General features: G+C 28.5%; 1 pseudogene; it reads right to left on the bottom strand.

Annotated features, from left to right (window-relative positions):
- Positions 1–14,104: 14,104 nt before the first annotated feature.
- Positions 14,105–19,981, bottom strand: LOC127266487 (cell division control protein 48 homolog C-like; annotated as a pseudogene).
- Positions 19,982–20,296: the final 315 nt, after the last annotated feature.

The raw sequence follows: 20,296 nt of genomic DNA, 5'->3' as shown, positions 1-20,296 counted from the left end.
TTCTTTAGCTAATAGCCTATTCGTAGTCCTAGCATTATATTTTGAGAATTTCGTATCGATCAGAGCCGAATCGAAAACGGCAGTGCACCTGCCTGTTTATTCATATCTTTAAATATTTTTATTTAATAATTGGGCGATATAAATATTATAAGGTATAAGAGTTTTATAGTTAGAATATCGTATTCTACTAAATATAAAAGTTTGAAACCCAATGAGCTAATTATAGAAATTAGCTTTTGAATAAGCAGGTAGCTCCTATGAAAAAGCATATAACTCAACTGATTTGAGTAAATAATGGGGCAGGTGTACATTGGAAGAGATTTGGGTGAGATTGCGAAAGCTGGGGAGTGTCGATAAGAGGTAAACAGTAAGGAATTAAATCTAATTTTAAGAAATTAGGTATGCATGTTGTATGCGATTTTGATTAATATGTTAATGTGATATTATGTGAATCATTTTGTCAGTGCATGTATATATTTATATATATGTGTGCGTATGCATGTGGGAGACTTCACGGTTCATGATATTTGATATACATATTTGATCGCGTAGGTGAATTTATGAAAAGGAGGATAGGTGAGCTGACTCACCAGCCTTTTTCGGTAAATTCACTTATTTGGCATGTTGCACACATATTGCACGGTTTATCGGATATGTTTTATGGATCTATCGTTTAGTCGTCGTGTGCGGTAGTACCAGGCGAGGGCATCATCTGGGCTTAGGATATTCGACCCCAATGTACCGTAACACTTTGGCGATAGTGGACGATAGTAGTCAGACAACTGGGTGACTTAGTCGCACGGTCATTCAGGGATTAGACTCATTGTAGTTGAGACGTATTCGGTCTAATCATTCGTGTTCGGTGTTGTTCCACTAATTGGAGTAGCTACTAGTGAGGTCTACCAGTAATTTAGGATCATATGCCAAACTCTAAACGTGATCCCATTAGGGCGCGCGAGGAGGAGTAGAGTTTCTGGGTTTCCCTTGGGTGATTCCAGGTTGCATGGATTCTACTATTGGCATGACATGACACGTATTTTATGATTAACGGGAATTAGACTTTATTTTAAAAAGGTATGAAATGACATATTTCACGTTAGTTCTTAAAATGAATTTAATTCTAAACTGCTTTTAAGAAAATATTTGTTTCAGGTATGCATGGCACATCCGAGAGAGGGGACGTCTCGGGATATAGGAAGACGGGCTGAGTGAGTGAACTTATGTCTATTGTATTATATGTAAATTTTTAACCGGAAAAACCTCTTGTTAAGGGTTGTGTTTTGTAAATATTTATAAATTAGATTCTATTATAAAATAATGCACTTTTATAGTTAATTTTAGCCTTAACACTGTATTGTGGGGCCCGAAGTAGAATGTGACGACCTTATGATGCAGTGTGGCGGTAGCATTTCCAGTATGAGCCAACTGGGGATGCTACAACGGCTATGGGTTTCTCAAGAAAAGTACATTGAGAAAGTTTTGCAGCCATTCTCTATTGATCAGTCCAAACCGGTAAGTTACCCTTTGGCGGCATACTTTAAACTTGATCAAAGCACTATAACGGCTACAGATGAAGAGGTTAGCTACATGGAGATGGTTCTATATTCAAGTGCAGTTGGAAGTCTTATGTATGCGATGGTATGTACGAGACCGGATCTCGCTTATGCGGTTAATGTGGTGAGCAAGTTTATGGCTAATCCGGGTAAAGCTCACTGGGGAGCTGTAAAGTGGATCTTGAGATATTTGAAAAGAGCATCTGATATTTGTCTGGTATATGATGATAAAGGTCATAGTGATGGTCTGGTTGGCTATGCAAACTCTGATTACGGGGGTGACTTGGTGAAACGAAGATCACTGACTTGTTTTATCTTCACTCTGTTTGAATGTGTTGTCGGTTGGAAGTCTATTTTACAACCTACTGTTGCACTGTCAACGACTGAGGCGGAATACATGTCAATGACTGAAGGTATTAAAGAGGGTATCTGGTTACACGATATGGTGAAGAGTTTGGATCTGAAGGTGGAGAAACCAGTGTTATTCTGTGATAGTCAGAGTGCTTTGAGTTTGGCTAAAAATCCAGTGTACCATGAGAGAACCAAGCATATTGATGTGAGGTTGAGTTTTAGTCGTTATGTTCTGGAGGAAGACTGTTTTCTATTCAGAAAATAGCTACAACACACAATCCAGTTGATATGTTGACAAATGCGCTACCGACGGAGAAGTTCGAGCACTGCTTGAACTTGGTGAATATTCGCATGAGGTAAAGTCCTTTCGGGGCATCTGGCAGAAAGGAGACGACTGAGAGATACTGACGAACCTTTGACAGTTGGAGAAACTCCAAGTCAATGTAGAAATTGTTGAAACGTGACTTGTATTTAGCTGTCTACCCGACCCGAAACCAAAGTGAAACGGCTGTTTCAATTGACAGGGTTCATTTTGAATTTTTCCTAATTAATAACAAATAGGCTTTGGGTTTATGGTGTTTTTGGGTGTTTATATATAAATAGCTATGATTTCTAGTCGTATGACATGATTGTAATTATCTGAATCAGTATAATAAAATCTCTCCAGTTTCTACCCGTGTGAACGTAAATTGACACACCGTCACCGAACCACATAAAATTTACATATTCTTTATTTGCTTTCTTTCACATTTTCTCGTAACAATAATAAAATATAAATTAAAATTGTGGCACCAGAATTTTTTGATATATATGCAAACATCACACTAATTTTTTACCGAAGCTGTAATGAAATTAAATGAAATAAATTGATAATAACTTTACATTCTAATTTTTTTTATTATAATTTAAAATTTAAAATTTTATTTAAAATTTTTATAATTATTTTATAATATTACACATATAAAAAATAAAAATAAATATATTAAAATATAATTAATAATTTTAAAATTTATTTCTATTAAATATTATATTTTATAAAAATATTAAATATATTATAATACTCTCTCTGTTCAAAGCAAATTTTCTATTTTACTTTTTTTAGTTTATCCAATTTAAAACTTTTTATTTTATTTTTAGAAAAATTTAACGTTTAATTAAATATTAAAATATTTTTATTTTTTAATTTTTTATGTTACTTTTATTTTAATAGCAACAGTAAAATGAATATTACACTAATTTATTATATTATATATCTATAAATACTAATTTATTTTAGCCCACTTGCAAAAAATAAGTAACAAGCTTACTTAATTGGATTGGACACGAAATTTAAAGAATATTAATACTCCCCTCGTCTCATTGAAAGATTGTCATTTTTTATTTTCGTCCGTCCCAAAATAAGATTACTATTTTCTAATTTAGTAATTGTACTACTTACCTAACATAATAAATACTCTTCCAACTTACAATATATTACACAAATATCATTACTTTTATATTACTATACTAATATGGATATTTTTGTCCTTTTTACTACAATCTAATATATTACTAATATTCAAAAATCTACGTGCCAAAAGCAAACGTCACTTTTACACCGGGACGGGGGAGTATTATATTAGTAGTTGGTAAAAATTATAGATAAAAGACTTTTTTGCCCTTGTGAGTGTATTAGTGTAAAAAATAGTTGCAATTGTGTAATAAAAATGAAAAAGTAGGGATAGTTTTATGGTGATATTGTTATTTATGAAAATAAGACTATTATTTTGAAACAGACAAAAATGGTAAACAAGACTATTATATTGGGACGAAAAGACTATTGAATTTCTGATCGATTCAAATTTTTATTATACCGATTCAAATCGACCCAAAATTCAAACTTTATAAAAAATTTAATTTGAATTAATTCAAAAAATCCAAACTAAATTTTAAATTAAATTTAAAATTCCAAATTACGGATATTTTATTAACTCCTACAAACAACCTCGAATTGGAACAAGAAGTTTTCCCCCAAATAGTTAATACCCTCAAACGGACGGTAAAGATAAGGTAAGGGGTGTTTGGATAAGGAAGAAATCAAATTAATTAATTAATTATTTATTTATTTAATATTGAAATTATGTAGGAAGGAAGTAGGAGGAGGGCTTTCGCGGCAACCGAGAAGAAGTTGAAGAAAAAGTAAAAGTAGGAGTGGGTGTGGGCGTGGGGCAAGGGGGTGGGCCCCACCACCACATGCTTGCAGTCAGATAAAGTAAAAGCCATCACCCCAGCCCCCCCTCGCCCCCTTCACTATAGGCTCTGTTTGTTTCCTTGGTTTTTTTAATTATTATGTTGTCTGCGTCATTGTACTTTTTAACATAAAAATATTTTTATATTTGTATAAATTTTTATAAAAAAATATCGCTATAGTAATATTATAAGATATTAATAAAAATATTTTTTTAATTTTTTTTTTAATTTATACTAAATTTTGATATAATGATTAATATTCAAATATCAATATACAAAAAGTAAATGAGACCTTAGAGCCGGACGGAGGTAGCATAATTTTTTCTATTTGACATAATTGTGTTTTTTTTAAAAATATAATTATACATTTTAAATTTTATAATTTATAATTATTTTAATTTTAATTAAATTATTTAGTTAACTTAATTTTAATTTATAATTATTTTTACTAATAAATTTTTTAATTACTTAAAATTTATATTTTATCTAAATTTTCATATTTACAGTAACATATATACTTTTTTGAACGAAAAAAATATATTATATGTGAGAGTTGCTTAAAATTTATTCAAAATTTTTTATTTTTATATTCATTTAAAATTTTATATTTAATTACATATTAATTTATATTAATTATAAATATAAATATAAATGTATATTTTTTGATTTATTTGTTTCATATAAAAAATTTTCTCTACAAAATAATATCTATATTATATATATTTTATTAAAATATATTCCTTCCGTCCTACATACCATGTCCACGTTGCCGTTTCTGTCCGTCCCATATTCCATGTCACTTTCATTTTTTGAAAACTGATTACACACTTTAATTTCATTTCAAACTTTTTAATTTATTTTTTTAATTTTAAGTAAACTAATTAATTATCTTAATTTAATTTATAATTATTTATATTATAGGATAATTATTTTCACTAATATATTCTTAATTATCTACTAATTACACTCCTCCTAAAATACCGTGTCTACAGTGTAGTAGATACGATATATGAGACGGATGGAGTAATTATTAAAGTAATTAAATACATATTTTTATTTTTTAATCACACATATATATATATATATTACATTATAAATCAAATATTAATTAAGCAAATCACTTTCAACTCAACTTCCGACTCAATAATCAAATCGGTAACAACCACACCCTATATTTTTCATACATGACATAAATATTACTTTCTCTATTCTTACTAGATAAGAAAATTAAAAAAAATAAATAAATTTACTCCCCCCATCCCAACTTAATTAATACTTTTTCATTTTTAGTTGTCTTATTTTTTTTTTTTAAAGAAATTACTAAATCAAAATATAATTAATAAATTTAAATTAATTTAATTAACTATCTAATATATAAACCCACTCAAAATTTCTTTATTTCCATCTCTTCTAAAAAAACAAATATTTTTATCTATATAAGAGGCGGATCCAGTGCTGATAGGTGTATCCATCAACACTATGCTAATAAAATATTGATCGTTCATAATATTAAATTAAAATCTGATGATCTAAATTGAAAAATGATAGAATTGTCATTTTGACTTTTAACAAGTTACTGGATTTGCTAAATTTCATTCATTCTTTCTCTTCTTCGTTACTTACTTTCAGCTAGGGTAAAAATCTTCCGTCGTTCCCATTCTTCAAACCTTCGTCTTAAAATCGTTTTCTTCAACGGTATGTGGTCTTGTTCAACTCTCCATCGTTGTTCTTCATATCAACGAGCCCAAATGCATTTGTGGATGCGACATTCAATCTCATTGCTCTTCGTAATTAAGTTTCGATAAATTTTCTCCTTCATATTCGCCTCCTTCAAACATAACATAGTTTAAATTTTTTTCTCACTCCATCCTATTTTAGTTAAATTGTTGTTCTTCTTCTTGTAGTTTGTGGAGAAGCCCGACTTTGATTTCATTATTTGTTTCCTTCGAAGCCCTAGTTCAATTCAACCGAAGTCCGTCGATGCTGTGTACCGTGTACCAAGATGTTGATGTATAGAATTGGAAATGCTGAGTAATGGAAGATAAAATGCTGGTTATATACAGAGAATTACACAGTAAATTTACCTATTGACATGTAGTTCTAATTTGTTTTTATTTGAATGCTGGAATATGTTTAACAAAATGCTGAGTGTTGTATTATAAAATATTTTTTTTTATAAATAATAAGCTGTTGAGTTCGGTATTTAAGTCTATCAAATATTGTGTTGTGTAATATAATGCAAGATGCTATTTCATTCATAGGTAAATACTGAAGTCAATTGAATGATATGCTAATTTATTTTACTTAACAATGATTTTGGTGATATAATTGATGTTTCCACTTCTTGTTGAGTGATTAATTGGGGTTGGAATAATAGATAGTTTATTTTGCTCGTCTCCGTCGATCTCACCCATTAATTATGTTAGAAACAACGCGTTTGTTTTTTTAATCGAATAATGTTGCATCTAAGGATGAAGAGAATAGATCTTGAGGTAGTTATGTAACTGGGGTATATAAAATTACTATTGAATCCTTAATTTAATATTAGTCGTTGGGTTAAAAATTATAATCTAATAGCTAATATTCAATCACCATAATCATGTAAGGGGTGTTTGGCAAATAGTTTTTGAAGAGCTTTTAGCTTATTGAACAGCTTTTAGTTGTTTGACCAGTCAAAAAGCTAATTTAGGTGTTTGGTAAATTAGCTTTTTGGTCCCAAAAAGCTAATTTCTGAAAAGCTAACTTACCCAGCGTTTTGAAATAGCTTTTTTTGTAAAAAATTTTTTATTCCTTATATGCCCTTAAAAATTTATTATACATTTTACACAAATAAATATATTTTGATTATTTATTAATTATATTAGAATATTTTATTATATTATAGTTTTACTTTTTATAAATTTAAAATAATTAATTTTTATATAAAAATTATTTTAATTGTAAAATATATAAATTTATTAAAATCAACATAAAATAAAAAATATAAATATTAATAATTTATTTTTTTATTAAAATTACATTATATAAATTTTATACTAAAAATAAATTAAATAAATTAAATTTATTGAAAATTATAAATATAATGAACTAATCGATAACTAACATAATAATTATATACACGAAAAATTTATTATTTTATATTTTACATCATTTTCAATAAAAAAGACTATTTAAATATATTTTAATAAAAATATATTATTTTTTAAATCTAACTGTAATAAAAATAAATACTTTTATAACACTTTTACAATTTTCAATAACTAATAACAAAAAATTTTAAACATTCTAAACTCAAAAAAACATAATTGAATATACTAAAAACAAGAATAAAATAGAAATGTCCTCAATTGTCATTTTACGTATAAACAACTAATATCAAACAGTTGTTTTACAAAACATTTTAATACAAACAGCTAATCGAATCAGCTAGTCTGTAACACCCCCAGTTGGCTCATACTGGAAATGCTACCGCCACACTGCATCATGAGGTCATCACCTCCTACTTCAGGCCCCACAATACAGTGTTAAGGCTAAATTAACCATAAAAGCGCATTATTATATATACCAAAATCTGATTTATAAATATTTACAAAACACACCCCTTAACAAGAGGTTTTTCCGGTTAAAAATTTACATATAATACAATATACGTAAGTTCACTCACTCAGCCCATCTTTTTATGTCTCGAGACGTCTCCTGTCTCGGATGTGCCATGCATACCTGAACCAAATATTTTCTTAAAAGCAGTCCAGAATTAAATCCATTTTAAGAACTAACGTGAAATATGTCATTTCACACCTTTTTAAAATAAAGTCTAATTCCCGTTAATCATAAAATATGTGTCATGTCATACCAATAGTGAAATGATGCAATACAGATATCAAACTCGACAACAATGCACACTCACATATATATATATCCGCCAAAGTGAGCAGCCGGAATAACCTCGGCTCCATAATCATAGGCTCACTACATCTGTCTAAGTGAGCAGCCGGAATACCCTCGGCCCCCTAATAACAAGCTCACTAGACCATCATTAATAAATAGCCGGAAAATCCTCGGTTCAAAGAAGGACCTGATAAACCCATAATAATATAACGGTCATCCGGTCACTTCCATATACCCACCATACCACTCCCACAATCAATACATGGATAGCCGAACGTTGTCACCATTAACCACAAGACGTCCCATAGTCTGTGATAGCGAAGATAGGACCCCCACTGACTAGCCCTATCCCGTGTAATGTAGTAGAATCCGTGCAACCTGGAATCACCCAAGGGAAACCCGGAAACTCTACATCAAAATCATCTTATTCACTTCTACTAAGGGTGTGTTTGTTTTGGAGTTTGGATTTTAAGTTGAGATTTGAATAGTAAAAATTTTGAATTTAAATAGTTGTATGATGTGATATAAATAGGTGTTGATGTGATACTTTGAATGTAAAATTGATTTTTAGTATAATATAAAAAATGAAAAATAAGTGTTTGATTTGATATTTTTGGAGAAAAAAATTAGATGAATAGTGAATTTAAAATCTAATCCCCCAAACAAACACACCTTAAAAAAAAATAAATAGAAAATTACCTTTAATTGTGGACATATAAATTATTTAATAATTTTATATTAAATTGTTGATTTTTCGTCAGATGATAAAATATAATATATTATATTAATATATATATATGTATTATTTTTTGTAATATTTATAAAAAATTATACCATAGAAAATTGAATGAACAAACACATAGTTGATGGTATTTGGTGATTTGAAAATATATGTAAATTCATTGTTATTGGTGTGTTTGTTCGGGGGTTTGGATTTTGAGTTGAGATTAGAATAATAAAAATTTTGAATTTGAATAGTTGTATGATGTGATATAAATAGGTGTTGATGTGATGTTTTGAATGTAAAATTAATTTTTAGTATAATATAAAAAATAAAAAATAGGTGTTATGATTTGATATTTTTTGGGAAAAATTTTTGAATGAATAGTAGGATTTTGGTAAAATCCTTCAAACAAACAAACCCCTAATTGACTATCTCGCTTTCTACCCAAAAGTTTGTGTGCATAAAAAATTGGTATCATAAAAAATTGGTATTCACGTAATTGACTTTTCCGTCGGGTCTGGTTTGTATAATATTATGTTCGGTTGGAGGTTATTCAGTGCGCACTTTCGGATAGCGGCTGCAGATTTTCACATCATAAAAAATAAATAAATAAATTAATTAATTAAAAAAAATATTAGTATCATTATAAAATTTTGGCATTGGAAAGAATTTGATAGTACAAGTTTTAGTATATAAAAATTTTCAATGTGATATCAATATAAAATTTGATATATCGATTTATATATATATATATATATACACAATATAGAGTACATCGTAAATTTGTAGATGTTCAGAAACATATGCATATTGTTGATTTTATTATTATGATTTAGAGAATTATTTTCGGATAAATAATTCTTTTATTAAGACAGTTGTATTTTAATGAATATTTAGATTGTCGTGGTCGAGTGAAGTTGGAAATTTTTTCGTTGTATTTACATATATTTATTATTTTTATATTATTATATCATTTTTTATAATTTATATCATTTTATTTACATATATTTATTATTTTTATATTATTATATCATTTTTTATAATTTACGATAAAAAAAATTTATTTTAAACCAAAACACAAAACAAACAAACCCTTTAAAATTATCTTTTTAATTACTACTGATTATATTTTGCCTAAATTCTTGTATCTACATTAATGTCAATAATTTAGGCGAAACGAATGAAATAATTTTTTGTAAATTTATAAAAAAAATGGCATAATTATGTTAGACGGAAAAAATATATGATATAATACAATAAATATTTATTATAATATTTTAAATAAAAATAAATGTTATAGGTAATATACTCTCTCGGTCCTACCGGAATTGAACCACTTGATTAGGGACACCTTATTTAAGGTGATGATGTTTAATTAGTTAATAATAATTAATTATGATATTATTATATTATTTTTTTTATAATTAATAATATTTATATTTTTAAAGTAAATTTAATATATATAATTAAAAAAAAAATTAAAAATATATATTTAAATATTTAAAAATTATATAGAAATTAAAAAATATATGCAATATGGATATCATTTTGTAGAGAATAAAATTTTCTAAAATATAAGTAAATAAAAAATACTTTTGTTTATTTATAATTAACATAAATCAATTTTATAAAAGATATATAGTTTTAAATATACATAAAAATATTTGGGTGTTTGGAAAACAGCTTTTTGAAGAGCTTTTAACTTATTGAACAACTTTTAGCTGTTTGACCAGTCAAAAAGCTAATTTAGGTGTTTGGTAAATTAGCGTTTTGAAAGAATTTTTTCATTTTAATTTTGGTTATTCTTTATTTACCCTTAAAGTTTAATTATTTATTTTATACATATAAATATATTTTTATAGCAGTATTTATTAATTATTTTTAATATATTTAATTTATTAAATTATATTTTTATTTTTTAAATTTTAAAATAATTACTATTATTAATTATTACATATAAATTATTTTATTTGTAAAATATATAAATTTTTAAAACTAAATCAAATAAAAAAATTATTTATTTATTTATATATACTAAAACAATAATTAATATAATAAAATTATATATACAAATTATTTTATATTTTATATAATTTCAATAAAAAAATATTATTTTTTTAAGTAAAAATAATTTTATCAAATCTAAATAATAAAAATAAATATTTTATAATATTTTTATAATTTTCAATAATTAATAACAAAAAATTCTCATAAATTTCAAATCAAAATGAACAAAATTAAATATTTTAGAAAATAACATATCAATGTCCTTAATAGTCATTTTATTTTATGTATAAACAGCTAATGTCAAACAGTTGTTTTACCAAACACTTTAATACAAACCGCTGATTGAATCAACTAGTCAAACCAGCTAATTGAATTAGCTAATAGTTAAAAGCTATTAGCTAATTGTCAAACGCACTCTTATTTTTTTTAGAAGAGAAAGGTAGAAATAAAAGGGATTTGAGTTGTATGTTATGTAGTTAATTAAATTGATTTATATTTGTTAAATATATTTTGATTTAATAAATTTTACCAAAAATAAAAATGTGTCAATTGTTACGAAAAAAAAAATGAAAATAATGTCAATTGTGGTGGGACAGATGGAGTATTAAATAAAAATAAATATATATTATAATTATTTTGGATAAAAATATAATGAAAATGCACGTGTTCATTTACAATAAAACAAAGTTCTCCTCTAACTTTCCATGCATTAATAATAATATTTATTATTATTATTATTATTATTATTATTATTTAATGCAAATTTAAATAAGGGTGTAATTTCTATATTGGGAAGCGAGTGTTTGACGGAGACTGCAATCGGTGGCTTTCAATTTAATGAAATTGATAGTTTGTTAGATTTTTGTTTAAATTTAATTTATATAGATTTTAATAAAAGTATTTTTTTTTTAATTTTATACAAATATATTTAAATTAAAATTTAAATACTCAGTATAATATTTAAATTCAAATACAAATCCAACAAATTGAGGATGTGTTTGGTTGGACATTTTGAGTTTATATTTTGAATTGTAAACATTTTGAATTAAAATAATTATTTGAAATAATATAAATAAATATTAATTTATTTTTTTGAATGTACATTTTTTAAGATAATATAAAAAATTTTAAATATTGTTTTAAAGATGAAAAATTGATGAATAATAAAACAATTGTATTTGATTTTATTATTCTTCCAAAAATATCATATCAATCACTTCTTTTTAATTTATATAATAATTTTGAATTGACATGATAAGATAAGCTTTAGTTTTTATTATATATACTAAAATTTAAGAAAAAATATAATTATAAAAATAATCACCAAGTATATTAATAAAAATAATTATAAATTGATATTAAAATAATTAAATAATTTAATTATAATTAAAAAATTATAGATATAAAATTTAAAATATATAATTTTTTTTTGTAAACGAGATAAATTTTATAAAACTACCTGAAATTGAAAAAATGAGCATTTGATGTAGAACATAAAAAATACTCCATCCGTCTCAGTACAATAGTTTTGTTTATCATTTTTGTCTGTTCTAAAACAAAAGTCTCATTTTCATAAATAATCATATCACTGTAAAATTATCCTTATTTTTTTATTATTATTACACAATTGCCACTACATTTTATACTAATATATTCACAGGGCAAAAAAATTATTTATCCTTATTTCTTATCGACTACTAATATAATATAAATATTCTTTAAATCGTGTGCCCAACACAATAAGATTATACTTTTGGGACAGAAGAAATAGTTTTATGTTAAAATCCGACACAAGTTCTAGCAGTGTAGATCTAAGTATATAGATGTACTTGTGACAAAGCTACGAAGTGGAGCTAATTATCACCACCACACACAGCCACGTGAGAGAGAGACAAATTAGTTTGATGGAAAAAAATGTGTTTTTGTTGGCCAAAACATTTTTTCTATTGATTCGATTTTCGTATATCTATATATATATATATATATATATATTGGTCTGGTCAGTTGGTCATCGGTTGGATGGTTAGCGGTCGAATAAAGTAGGTCGGCTCGCTTGGTGGGTGCGGCCAAGGAGTTTTTTGGTTTAGCGATTGGTCTGTGGATTGGTCGGTTGGGCTATTTGAGTTCTGAAATTGATGGAGGCGTTTGATGTAACCGACCAGACGACGTTTCAAAATGTTTCGTCTTGGGCGGTTGAGAGCGGTTGCTGACGATGGTTTCAAAACGTCATTTCAAACCCGTACAAAAGTAGGTTAAAGGCTAAATTGTCATTTTCGAAATGAGGGGCATGATAGACTTTTCAAGTGGCAGATCCGTACAAACTCGTCTTTTCAAACCAGTAAAAAGGTAGGTTAAGGGCTAGATTATCATTTTCGAAATGAGGGCATGATACACTTTTCAAGTGGCAGATCCGTACAATCTCGTGTTTATATGATACTCCCTCCGTCCGCTTACAAAGTTTACATGTTTCTGTTTTGGGACGTCCAATTACAAAGTTTACATTTCATTAAATACCCTACTTTTTTCCACAAATACCCTTACTTTACATCACATCATTACTTTTACACAAAAAAGTAAAGGCAAAAATGTCATTACACTACTTTTAACTACTCACTATAATTAAAATGGAGGGAGTATAATATATATATCTACGTCCTATAATTAGATATCTATTTGTTTTTTGCACGTAAATTTAAAAATATTAATATTATATTGGGATATAGTAAAAATAAAATAAAAATAATTAAAATAACTTTATTAGTATGTATGATATATATTGTATTGCCTTGCCGTATTTTAAATTTTTAAGCATTATATTTTAATAAAATATATATAATATGAATATTATTTTGTAAATAATAAAATTTCATATAATACAAATAAATAAAAAATATATATATTTATTTATAATTGAGGTAAAACTAATTTAATAAAAAAAAGTTTTAAATATAGACATATTAGAAATTTAATTAAATTAATTTATATTTATTAAAGTATATTTAATATAAATAAATTTACTAAAAAAAAAAGTAATAACAAAAAAAAAAGATTATATCTAATGAGTGAGTGTTATATATATATATATATATTTTTGTTAAAAGTTAATATTTAATACAAAATAACAAAGGATACAAATGAGCTGACTGATGGAATAAAATATATTAGTAAAAATAATTATGGTTTAATACAAATATATATAAATTAAGATAATTAAATAATTTAATTAAAAATAAAAATTATAAAATTTAAAATGTAATTAAAATGTTTAATTATTTTTCAAACACTGAAAGAAATAAACTATGTGGGACAAACTAAATATAAAAAAATATGACATTTTATGTGGGACAGACAAAACTTTCAACACTAAACAAATAAAATTCGATGATTAAACAAATTGATGAAAACTCAATATTTTAAACTACCACTATTTAAATTAAGGAAAAAAAAAAAAAAAAGGTCGTAATTGAGAGAGGATAAATGCTTATAGACCTTACAAGCTCATCAAAGCCATCCCTTGAGTATTTTTTTTGCCAATCGATTGTAGTGTCTTAATTGCTGCACCAGAAAAAAAATAAAAAAAATTAAATATACTAATTGTAAGGATTAAACAATTTTGTTAGTAATCCAATAAATCATATATAGTGCATTAATAATTAATAGAATGAAGAATCACCACCTTATCTGAAATTGAAGGAGACACTTTCCTCAATGCTATTTTGAAATGAGCTTCTTCGATTGTGTCGGGTTCAAAAGGATCATCCCTTGCAGCTTTAGCAGCTTCCTTCATCTGTCATCATAAAAATTGTAATTACACTTAACATCTTTAAAATAATAATAATAATAATTAAATTGTAATTACGTTGACGGGATTATAACCCACCCGATTTTTGAAAAATCTGAAAATTGCACAAGTTTTCCTCGCATTTTACAAATTATTGCACATCTCCTATATATTACGTGAGGCTCTCGTATTTTTTAAAGCATACAACAAAATTCTGTGCAATATTTTATAAAATATGAGAGATCCTCGGGTAGCTTCTAACTCACAAGGGGCGAGAGAGAACAACGCAAATTTTCAAATCATATGAGTTATAAATAATTTAGTCAATCTAGACGGCATTTGCAATTTAAGGCGAACATCTAGAATAATGATAAGCTCTTGCAACATATATATATACCAGTTGTTTTAGATCTGCACCACTGAAATTCTTACAAGCATCATCTCTCCCAAGGGCCATAAGATCCACACTAGTGTCGACAGGTTTTTTCCGACCAAGAGCTTCCAAGATTAATCCTCGATCGTCTGGACTAGGGAGAGGTACATATATGGGTTTACCCAATCTCCCTGATCGGAGAATAGCTGGCTCTATTTTCTGAGGCCTAGCAATAAGTCAACAAAAAATATTATATCAAAAACTAACCAAAAACACTTAATTCAGCACAATGGTTCAGCCTCCATGAATAAGTCAGGAGGCCAAGAAAAAACGAAAAAATAAAACTTATTGTATTCACCTATTTGTTGCACCAATTATATAAACACTGTTCCTTTTTACTGCGCCGTCAAGCTCTGACAATAGCTGTATGATACAACATCGACAATTTCATAACTATGCTAGCATGTTTCTTGAGATGATGAGATGGTGAAAGGAATTTGTAGGGGAACAAGAAATAATCTGCTAACCTGGTTGATGATGCCCTCAACAACCCACCCCCCTTCCTGACCATGTTTTTTTGTTATTGAATCGATCTGATAGAAAAACAAGAGTGCAGAAAAACGATCAAATTGTTGTAGACAAATTACAATGCAAGGCTGGAGTCAAAAGCATAATCAATCTCCCTCTCTGTTTCCGGTGAAATAGATAAGTCAAGCAATAGTAACTAATACTTTAAGGTAACTACAGTTGTGATTTAAGCAAAGATTGACCCTGGTTGAGGATCTTATTTTGGAATCGTCTCAAGCTCGATTCTTTGAAAAATGTTCTTTTTTAGTCGAGCTCGAGTTGAATCTATCATATATCAAAAACATAAAGTGTTCATTCTATCAAACTAAAAAACAGTACCTAAAAGTGTTATTTAATATGGTATCTGAACGATAGGTCCTATGTTCGAGTCCCACTGTCCTCCTTCGTGAAATATTGTCCACGTGCAAGGTTCGTGTGAGATGAATTTCACCTTGCACGTGAGGGGTGCGTTTAAAGACTATATAATGTATAATTATATGATACTTTTTCTTACTAACTTCAATATTTAGGTAAGATAATCATGTAGCAATAAACAACGATCAAGGTTGGTGGAAACATATCAAGAATGATCACTACCCCTTAGTTAGGGGTTCAATGTGAACTATATTAACGGTTTTGGAAGATCTATCAAACCTTCTACAATTTTTAAGTTTAGCCTTAAGCCAATTTCTGGCTGGAAATTGATTGTTATAAGTGAAATAGTTAGTAGAACAATATTCCAGTTCGGTTTCAAAATAAACACTGGCCATTGTTACACTAGAAACAAAAGCAAATTGGCCTACGAAAACAGTTATCTTTCTTGCACTCCCAAATCGTCATTAATATGTAGTATTTCGTAATTGTCTTTATTTATACTTTCATATACTTTGCTACTAAGAAGGGCCTCTAAGGCTCTATTAGAAGTCAAATATGTCAATAGGACATTGCAAGGTATTCGATCACCTAGATGATAGGATTCAATATTCGCAAAACCTTCAACTAGGAAACAACAATTTGCAACACAATAGACTCCATGTGAAATCCATTATTGCTTAGCAAAAATTATCAAATGAGTAAGAAGAGGAATAAATCGTTTAATATTTTATACAAACACTACATGACCATGTTTGGCGCACCTAACATTAAAAGACATTAGTGCAACAGTCTTGTTAATGCCAATAACCCATTCAATCTCAGAGTTGAATTAAAAAGAATGAAATTAATTATGAACAGGCGAAACTGTTAGTGTAAATAGAGCAACTATACTAATAGAAGATGGTACCTCATCAAAAAATATTATACATGGAGCACATGTCCTGGCACGACGAAAGAGGGTCCGCACAGCTGCCTCGCTTTCGCCAACATACTTATTGAGGAGCTCAGGGCCCTTCATTTAAAACAACAATAATGTGAAGATACTGGTGAAGAAGAAAAAAATAAAATTGAGATATATATTTTTTAATTATAGCAAATTAAAAATAACCTGGATATATATAAAATTAGCTCCTGCTTCATTAGCAACAGCTTTGGCAATCAATGTCTTGCCGCAGCCTGGAGGACCATGCAGCAAAATTGCAGTATCCAAGTCTACGTCAAATTTCTGCAAACATGAAAAAAAAGTTATGTTGCTTCTCCTTTTTCCACTTATTTACATATTAATCCTCCAACAAAAAATGACATGGTATATTTCGCCTTCGTTTACTTTTTCTTCCCTAATAATTTATATTCTTCTGCAATTTATTTCAAATTCCCTAAGCATAAAGTGAATGAATCCAAGTGTAACAGAACAGGGTTTCACAGTAAGTGGAGCAAAAAGTGGAGAAATTATAAATATGGAACAGTGTTTTTTTATTTTTTTTGATGAAGCTAAAAATTAAAGAAGAAAGTAGAGCCCAACTGGTACAACAAGACCAGGACATGGGTAAAAAGAGAGCAGCAAAATTACCATACAATATAAAACATAAAATTCAATCGAAAAACATATACCAATCAAAGAGGAGTATTACCAAGAGCAGAAAGCCAAGAAAAAATGCAAGAATCAAGATATTACCTTGCTTTTTTCAGGATGTTTAATACAATTAATTATACTACATTCAAATTTGTGTCTGAGCCGATGAAGGCCTCCAATATCATCCCGTTTCACATCTGGTACAGTAGAAAAACCTTCTCTTTTCAAGGAAGGTTGAACGAATTTAGCTGCTTCCTGCAATCATTTTAATTATATGTATTGTTAGAAGTTTGAGTTGCAAACCACAACGATAATCAAATTAATGAGAAAGAAAGTTGAAACAGGATATTTCACGTTGTTACATAAACTGAGAGTTTCATCAAATATTTTAAACATATATTAACAATTCAATTTTTAAAATGTGACAGAATTATAAAACAAAGATATGTTTAAATTTTTTAAATATATATCATGCCCAAAAAAATTGTCCATGACATATACATGCGCATCTTATGCATAATCCCTTTTTAACGAACGAAAGAAAAGGTTTAAAGGGAGACTCACTTCCATAAACATCTAAAACAATAAGCAAAAGACAGTGATGTAATACTGAAGCCTAACGAATCAAAGGGCCTATGTAGATTAAATATATATTTGTGATCATTAAGTTTTATAGTGATTCAATAATATAAAATAAATAAATGAATTATCACACTACTTAATTTTTATAGTGATTCAAGAATATACTCCAACATCAACACAATTGACTATTTATGAAGGTTATGATCGACTAAATAGGAGTTACCTCAAAATCAGCCATAGTCATGCTAAGCCCCTTAATTTCTTCCTATGACCACTGTTGCCTCCACCATAACTTGCCTATTGCAAGATCAGAAGGCTCGGTAAATTTCTTGGCTATAATTCTATCAATTGCAAAGTGACCAGCATTCTTGGCAAGCTCTTCCAAGTCAGCTCCAACAAACCCAGAAGTGGATCTAGCTATTTTTAAAAAATCGAAGACTCCTTCAAGACGCATATTGTGTGTGACTGCCGATAAAATTTCAGCCCTTCCACATTCATCTGGGATACCTAGAGCAACTTCAATATCAAATATTCTGGGCCTCCTTAAGGCAGGATCAATGCCATCGGGTCTATTGGTTGCTCCCATTACTAGAATATGGCCACATTCACAATCAAAACTTCCAGAAGATGCATTGCCCTCAGTAGATTTTAGAGGCCTATTTGATCGGTCCATGCATTTCAGCAGTTGTGTTACAATGCGTTTCTCCATTTCTCTCTGCATATTGACCCTTTTTGAAGCAATTGCATCGATCTCATCGTTGATGGAGTGGTCCTGTATGCTTTTGCAAACAAATTTCGTATGCTTTCTTCTGATGCACCTGAAAAAATTTACAAAATAATCCATTCATAGATTTTCAAAGGCTGACAGTTTGTTGGAGCAATTTTTTTCAACTTATGTCACCTCAATACAAATATCATGCTAGTAAATGAGGTTCTCAAAATAATTTCTTATCAATAACAACCGTGAATCAATCTAGGATCATATAAAAGTCTAATGTTTAATTTAGGTTACACAATCACACATAAAGAAAAGACCATTGTCATATATAAAACTTGAGGGATAAACAAAAGCATATAAACACAAAAAATCAGTTTACTCCATGTTAACACAACAATTAATTCACAATTTCCTCAATGAACCAATGGATGAATGAAGAACATATAAACAATAAACAATCCAAATCAATTTACTCTGCATTAACACAATAAGTAACACTGAAACACAATGGATTAGGTTAGCAGAACTAATTTTAACAGTTCCAATCAAGTCACAAATTCATTAGCTAACCGATAGATGAATTAGCTGAAACCCCAGATACCAATTCAGTAGCAGAAACTTCATAAAGAGGTCCTCCAACTTCATCGGCAATGGCCCGCGCTAGGAAGTTTTTCCGCAGCCTGGTGGTCCGTGCAACAAAATTCCTCCATGGGGCTGCAATCCCAAAGAAAGAGGAATATGCGGATGTCGCAGAGGGAAAATAACTTTCTTAATCAAATAAACAATCTCACTGCTCATTCCCCCAAATGTCTCAAGCATTGAACCCTTAGTCTCAACCTCGCCATTGTTGTTGTTGTCATTCTTCGTAACCGCCTTACGTAAATCGCATACTTCGCTCAATACGTTTAATTTAACATCATTGTTGTAGACAACATCGAATTCTACGGCTTTGGATTCCTCGACCTTCTCAAATTTAGATGACACAGTGGACGACGCGGCGGCGGCACCGCTGCTGCTGTTTTGAGCGTCGCCGCCGGCGTTCCTCTTACGAGTTTGCTGAGACTCTGAGAGAATTTGGTGGACGCGTTTGGTGAAGGGCTGTAGCTTGTGGCGGGCGTACTATGGGTATGTCGTCCGGAGGTCTTCCACTAACCTTTCAACTGTGGAATGATCTTTCGTAGTCGCGGACTTGATGTGCCGGCGAAGAACGCGATCAAAATTTGATCGATTCTCGCCGCCGCTCCTTCGTATGCTTCGCATGGCCGCCCGATGGCTTGTGTTTGTGATTGAGACAAACATGAGTTGCTTTTAATATGTATATATATATATTTGTTATACGTATATACCTAAATATGAATGATTGTGGAATAAAGAAAGATGTTTGTTTTTTTTATTTTTTTTATTTTTTTTAATTTTGATTTGGGGTTGGTATTAAAATAATATTTGACACAATAATTATGAAAAAAAAAATGTATTTTTTAAAAAAATACAAAATTCAAATAATAAAATTTGAAAAAATTAGAATAAAGAAACATATTCCTCCAATAATTTAGAATATATTTATGCAATTCATAT

The sequence above is a fragment of the Andrographis paniculata genome, unplaced genomic scaffold, assembly GCF_009805555.1.
Source record: "Andrographis paniculata isolate CXL003 unplaced genomic scaffold, ASM980555v1 Contig76END, whole genome shotgun sequence".
In the NCBI taxonomy this organism is placed as follows: Eukaryota; Viridiplantae; Streptophyta; class Magnoliopsida; order Lamiales; family Acanthaceae; genus Andrographis; species Andrographis paniculata.
The sequence above is the reverse complement of the archived record's forward strand: the minus strand, read 5'-3'. Positions and strand labels throughout refer to the sequence as shown.